The 7,500-nt window shown below is 36.4% G+C and overlaps 1 non-coding gene and 1 pseudogene across 1 annotated transcript; both read right to left on the bottom strand.

Annotated features, from left to right (window-relative positions):
- Positions 1–6,124: 6,124 nt before the first annotated feature.
- LOC113101508 (5S ribosomal RNA) lies at positions 6,125–6,243 on the bottom strand. Its single transcript, XR_003290163.1, has one exon. It is a non-coding gene; the product is annotated as a 5S ribosomal RNA (ribosomal RNA).
- Positions 6,244–6,757: 514 nt separating this feature from the next.
- On the bottom strand, positions 6,758–6,876 carry LOC113101509 (uncharacterized; annotated as a pseudogene).
- Positions 6,877–7,500: the final 624 nt, after the last annotated feature.

Here is a 7,500-nt window from a genome sequence, read left to right as displayed (position 1 = left end):
AAACAAAAGCATTTCACAAAAGCATTTTTCCAAAATATGCATAACACTAAAAACCAAAAACATCTAAATTCACAAATTCATCAAATTCTTTAATCTTCTCTTGGCATATAAAAGTGCTTTTGTTTTAAAATATATGTAACCTCCTTCGTAAAAATTCCATAAAAATCCCCCATCTTGTTTTCCAGTTTAAAATAACTGTACAGCATTTTTACATAATCTTCAACCAACTGTTTAAAAATCAAGCATAGGTTAGCAATAAAATCTCTGTTTTTGACTATATTCCTTCTTTTCCATATTGCCTTTTTGGCCAAAATTAAAAACAAATTAATTAGTTTCTTGTTTGCTGTATTCTCTGCCATTCCCAACATAAAAAATCTATTCCAGTTACAGTCCCCCTCATTATCTCTTAAGTCTTTGATTATTTCCTTTAATTCCTTAAAAAATGGGCTCAACTTCTCACAGAATAAAAACAAATGTAAAATTCCTTCATCTTGTTTTTTACAAACTCTGCATTGGGCATTAGTTTCTTTCTGCATTGCACACAATCTCATTTCAGTAAAAATCACATTTTGTCTAATAAAATAATCAAAACTTTGTAAATCCACATCCAACCATTTCCATGTCATGTTCTTCCATATATCTTCCTCTTCAATTTCATTAAAATGCCTTATCCATAACTGATTGGCAAGAGGTTTTTTAAAAACTCTATTTATAAAAAACCCATAAAACATTTTAACAGAACCCAAATTAAAATTCACCATATTGTCTTTACATTTTAGAAACACGCTCATTTTCTTTTCTTTTTCTCCCTCCTTAATAATTTCTTCCAGCCATTGTCCTGGTATTGCTTTTTTTACTTGTTCATATTGTCTTTTTAAAACATTTACATTAAAGTCCTCCTTCTCCTCATCCATTGCATCTATGATCACTTGAAGTGGTAAAAATCCCTCTTTAAATTCCCATAAAACATCCCTCACCTTTACAAACCCTGCTTGCAACCACTTCTTAAAATAGATATCATACTCTTGCATCTTTATTTTCCCATTTAAAAACAGAGGTTGATTTAAAATCATTTCTCTCCCCTCCGGATTAAAATCCACCTCTGTTAAAAAAAGCCTCCAAGCGCTTAAAACCTCTTTGTAAAATGGTGGGATCCCCTCCATCATCCAATTCTTAAGCTTCATCCATAAAACATTTTCCCCCCAAATTAAAATTCCCACATTTATTTAAATAAAGAGCCATCAATCTCTTCCACTCTGCTCTGTTCGTATCATCCAAATATTTTCTTACCACCTTTACTCTCATGCTTTTCATTTTTTGTTCTACATCCACCAAACCCATCCCTCCCTCCCCCGGTTTCCCAATCAGTGTAAAATATGCAATTCTTGGAGGCTTTTTGTCCCATAAAAATTCTAAAACACATTTCTTTATTCTCTTAAAAACCCAGTCTGGCAATGGCATCACATGTAATGTATACCACATTCTAGATAACATTAGCATGTTTACAACTAAAATCTTCCCTTTTAAACTTAAAAACCTGCTTCTCCAGAAAATCAGTCTTCTTTCCATCCCTCCCACCGTCTCTTCCCACATACTGTCCGTAGCCTCCTTTTCATTCTTTGCTACAATTATTCCTAAAATCTTTATTTCTTGCACCTCTGTAAACTTACAGACCCCTGTAAGAACCTCTGCCCTTCCATATTTCATGTATACAGTTTTTTCTTCATTTATCTTTGCACCCGAACCCTCACAATACAGTTTTGTTTTCTCCATCACTCTTTTATCACTTTCTACATTTTCAACCACAATTGTCGTGTCATCAGCATATTGAAATATTTTCTTTAATTCTTCTCCCTCTTCCATTTGTATTCCATTTATTCTTTTTTCTCTATTTATTAAAAGCCCTAAAGGTTCTGCTACCAATGAGTACAACTGCGCCGACAATGGACACCCCTGTCTTATGGATCTTAAAACTTTAAAAGGTTGAGTTAAAAAACCATTGCATTTTACTTTTGTAAAAATATCCCTGTATAAAACCGAAATCCATTTAATAAAATTATTCCCAAACCCAAATTCCTTTAAAACTGCAAATAAAAAGCCATGTTCAACTCTGTCAAAAGCCTTTTCAAAATCCATACTAATAACATAAGCACTTTTGCCTTTTTCTTTTATATACCCTGCTATATCTCTAATGATGCTAGTAACATCTGCTATATCTCTCGCCTTTACTCCATACGCCTGGTTTGTTTCTATTATATTTGGCATGACATTTTTTAATCTGTTTGCTAAGACCTTGGCTAAAATTTTAAAATCAGTGTTTAGCATTGTAATGGGTCTAAAATTTTTCAGCTCAGTTTTGTCTCCTTTTTTCTTGTATATTATTTTCATTAATCCTAGCCCCATTCTTGGGCTTACTCTTTCTTTTTTAAAAACTTCTTCAAAAATTTCATTTAAAATCACGCTTACTTTTTCTTTAAAAACTTTGTAAAACTCACTTCCAATACCATCTACCCCGGGGCTTTTCCTCACTCTTAAATGATTTATGGCATGTATGATCTCTTCAGTTTCTATTTCCCTTTCACATATTTTTTTATCCTGTTCGCCAACTTTCCTTGTTATCTGTTGCAACAAAATATTCCTTTTTTCCTCATCTCCCCCCTCAGACTTAAAAAGTTCCTCATAAAATGATTTAACTTCTTTTAAAATCCCCTCTGTATCTGAGACCACCATTCCATTCCTACTTTTAAGTTCTTTAATTGTTTCCGCTCTCCCCCTGCTTTTCTCAAGATTAAAAAAGAATCTGTTACATTTTTCCCCTTCCACCGTATATTTTGCTTTGCTTCTCAACATTGCCCCCTTGCATTTCTCCTCTTCTATTTTTCTCAACGTATTTTCTATTTCAATTACTTTTTGCACATCTACTTCGTTTTTATTTAACTCCTCTTTTAGAGTTCTCCTTATTTCTCTCTCCTTGGTTCTTTTAACCTTTTGTAATAAATTACAGTAGTTCATAGAATATTTCTTAATATCATACTTAACATTTTCCCACCATTGCCTTTTGTCTTCCATATACATTAGGTCTTTTTTCCTCCCATCTAATATCATTTCAATCTCTTTTTTAAAACTTTCATTCTTTAAAACCTCAGTGTTTAAAATCCACACCCCAGGTCCCTTTGTTTGTCTTTTAAAATCCATCGTCATTAAAACCATTTTGTGATCGCTTAAGGTTGTTTCTTTGTAAAATATTCCATCAATGAAACATTCAAGATTTCTGGTACTTAAAAAATAGTCTATTCTGGTTTGGCACATAAAATTCCCCACCAACTGTCTTCTTGAAAATTCCTTCTTTTTTCCATTTCTTTCCCGCCACACATCAATCATATTTTTCTCTTCCATCAATGACCTTAGTTCTTTTCTACCCCCATCCGATTTAAAAAACCATCCCATTTGCCATATCCATTTTACTAAAAACAGTGTTAAAATCCCCTGCAATCACCACCTTCCCCCATTTTTCAATTACATCAGCTAAAACATTAAAGTATATTTTCTTTTCTTTTTCTCCATTGGGAGCGTGCACGTTCACTAAAACAAATTTGTCTTCTTCCATTTCGATTTCTACCACCATACATTTTCCTTTTTTATCATTATATATAGTTTTGTCTTTATACCTCTGTCTTTTCTTATTAAAACCGCCACTCCTCCTCCCATTTTTTCCTCTTCATTGTTAACAAGTAATTCCCCTTCCCATCTTTTTCTAATATCCTCCATAACATTCTCTTTCCAGTTTGTCTCTTGCAATAAAATCACATCTTCATTTCGACACAATTCCTTCACCTTTTCAAATTTATAAACATTCATTAATCCTCTAGCATTAAAAGTCACAATTTTCAGCACCATAAAATAAAATAAAAGCCATAACATCCCCATTTTGTCAGTTCATTCACTCTCCTTCCTTTACCATTTCCCCACTGTCTTGTTTTTCCTCACATCCTTGTTTTAATACTTTTCTTTTGGCTTTCTCTAAATTTGGTGTTACCTTAGTTTGTCTTCTTCTTTTATTGATTCCTGTAGTGCCGGCATCGTCGATGCATTCACTGTCTTTGTCCATTCTCCCATCCTCGCTGACCCACTCCTGATCCTCTGTCTTTTCCAGTTGAATCTGTAAAGTATCAGTTATTTCCATCAGTGACCCCGTTTCCTCACTGCACTGCGTTGATCCAGTCCTTTCACTTTCCTCTTCAACGTCCGTGCTTGTGGTATCCTCTCTTGGTGTTCCTTCCGTGTTTTCGTGTAGCTCCTCTTCACCGGCTTCCTCATGCATCTGCCCACACCCCTGCTCTTCCTCCTGATGTTGTTCTCCGAACCAGCACTCGCACTTGTTTAACACAAGCCTGCAGTCCGGGCACCTCACCGCATTACAATCCCTCGCGAAATGTCCCCTTTCCGAGCACTTATAGCATTTGAAGTCAGGACAGTCCTTCATCATGTGTTCAGGGCTCATACATAACCTACAGGTTCTCACCTGCTGGCTATGTATCACCCTGAAATACTGAGGTCCTTCTTCCGTCTCCATTCTCGTGCTGTAGGGCAGGGAAGCCACCTCTTTTGGAAACCGTACTCTCAGGAATCTCGTTCCATCCTCAATGCGGGTGCCCGGGTAGAATCTCCTTTTGATCTGTGAGATAGGAGTCACCCCCCATCCCTCCAGCTTCTTTAAAATATCGTCATCCTCCAAGTAAGCAGGCAGATGCATGAAAGATACAGCAAAATCCTTATTGTTCAACTTTTTAATTTCACAAGTCTTTCCTTTAATCATCAATCCTTCTTCCAGTTTCTCAATATCTTCCTCTTTTTCCAATGTAATTTCATATTGTTTCATCATTTTTGGTCTTACCGCTAGTATGCTAGTCACTTCGATCTTGTCTTTCAATGCTTCTATAATGTCCTCTGCTCTCCCATCTTGTACCTCCGTCAAATCAATCACTACCGTTGCTTGCTTGGTATAGATCCGTTTCATTCGCCTTTCTGGGTAATCCTTTTCTCGTTGTCTTTGATCCAGTCCATTTTCAGTTAGCTGCCTTGTCTGTTTTGCCAAATCCATGTCTGTAGCCGTTAATCCATCCATTTCAACAAAAAACACAAAACTAAAACGATCCCTCCCAAACAGCAAAGCTGTTGGGAGGACAAATAACAAAAATAAACTAGAAACAAAAATAATTATCTTGAACAAAAACAACGCAAAAAAAACAACACAAAAGTTTGGGTGAGCCTTTCTCACCTCCCTATAGCCAACACACTTCCTGTTTCTCACTAGCTCTCTAGCGCCCTCAGGTTGGTATGGCCGTAAGCGAAGACTGCTGCAAAGAGAATGCTATTTAAAGATCAGCCAATCTACTCGCCAGTACATTATATAAGTAGGAAAGAAAACCCAAAAGCTTAAAGCACCTAGTATTCCTAGGCGGTCTCTCATCCAAGAACTAACCAGACCTAAACCTGCTAAAATTTAGAGATCGGGCATTGACTCTATTTTTGCCAAATTATTATATACTAAGTAAAAAAATTCCAAAAGCTTTAAGCACCTGGTATTCCTTGGCGGTCTCTCATCCAAGTACTAAATAGACCTAAACCTGCTAAAATTCAGAGATCGGGCATTGACTCTTTTTTCTTTTTTGCAGGATTATTATATAATTTGTGAAAAATATCCAAAAATTTAAAGCACCTGGTATTCCCAGGCAGTCTCCCATCCATGTACTAACCTGTCCCAAACCTGCTTATATTCAGAGATCGGGCATTGACTCTATTTTTTGGCAAAATTATTACATACTAAGTGAAAAAATTCCAAAAGCTTTAAGCACCTGGTATTCCTAGGCGGTCTTTCAACCAAGTACTAACCATACCTAAACCTGCTAAGATTCAGAGATTGGGCATTGTCTCTTTTTTTTTTTTTTTTTTGCAAGATTATTATATAATTCGTGAAAAATATCCACAAATTTAAAGCACCTGGTATTCCCAGGCAGTCTCCCATCCATGTACTAACCTGGCCCAAACCTGCTTATATTCAGAGATCGGGCATTGACTCTATTTTTTGCAAAATTATTATATACTAAGTGAAAAATTTCCAAAAAGCTTAAAGCACCTGGTATTCCCAGGCGGTCTCCCATCCAAGTACTAACCAGGCCCAAACCTGCTTAACTTCTGAGATCAGACGAGATCGGGCATAGCCAGGCTGGTATGGCCGTAAGTGAAGACTGCTGCAAAGAGAAGGCTATTTAAAGATCAGCCAATCTACTCGCCAGTACATTATATAAGTAGAAAGAAAACCCAAAAGCTTAAAGCACCTGCTATTCCTTGGCGGTCTCTCATCCAAGTACTAACTAGACCTAAACCTGCTAAAATTCAGAGATCGGGCATTGACTCTTTTTTCTTTTTTTGCAAGATTATTATATAATTCGTGAAAAATATCCAAAAATTTAAAGCACCTGGTATTCCCAGGCAGTCTCCCATCCATGTACTAACCTGGCTTAACCTGCTTATATTCAGGAGATCGGGGCATTGACTCTTTTTTCTTTTTTTGCAAGATATTATATAATATCGTGAAAAATATCCAAAAAATTTAAAGGCACCTGGTATTCCCAGGCAGTCTCCCACTCCATGTGACTAACCTGGCCCAAACCTGGCTGTATATTTCAGAGATCGGGCATTGACTCTATTTTTTTGGCAAAATTATTATATAACTAAAGTGGAAAAATTTCCAAAAAGCTTACAGTATCTGGTATTCCCAGGGCGGTCTCCCAGCCAAGTACTAACCAGGCCCAAACCTGCTTAACTTCCGAGATCAGACGAGATCGGCATAGCCAGGCTGGTATGGCCGTAAGCGAAGACTGCTGCAAAGAGAAGGCTATTTAAAGATCAGCCAATCTACTCGCCAGTACATTATATAAGTAGGAAAGAAAACCCAAAAGCTTAAAGCACCTGGTATTCCTGGCGGTCTCTCATCCAAGTACTAACCAGACCTAAACCTGCTAAAATTCAGAGATCGGGCATTGACTCTTTTTTCTTTTTTGCAAGATTATTATATAATTCGTGAAAATATCCAAAAATTTAAAGCACCTGGTATTCCCAGGCAGTCTCTCATCCATGTACTAACCTGGCCCAAACCTGCTTATATTCAGAGATTGGGCATTGACTCTATTTTTTGCAAATTTATATTATATAAGTGAAAAAATTCCAAAAATTTAAAGCACCTGGTATTCCCAGGCAGTCTCCCATCCATGTACTAACCTGGCCCAAACCTGCTTATATTCAGAGATCGGGCATTGACTCTATTTTTTGCCAAATTTTTATATACTAAGTGAAGAAATTCCAAAAGCTTAAAGCACCTGGTATTCCTTGGCGGTCTCTCATTCAAGTACTAACCAGCCTTAACCTGCTAAGATTCAGAGATCGGGCATTGACTCTTTTTTTTTTTTTTTTTTTTTGCAAGATTATTATATAATTAGT

Source organism: Carassius auratus, unplaced genomic scaffold, assembly GCF_003368295.1.
Source record: "Carassius auratus strain Wakin unplaced genomic scaffold, ASM336829v1 scaf_tig00217605, whole genome shotgun sequence".
Lineage (NCBI taxonomy): Eukaryota > Metazoa > Chordata > Actinopteri > Cypriniformes > Cyprinidae > Carassius > Carassius auratus.
This window is presented reverse-complemented; position numbering and strand designations above follow the sequence as displayed.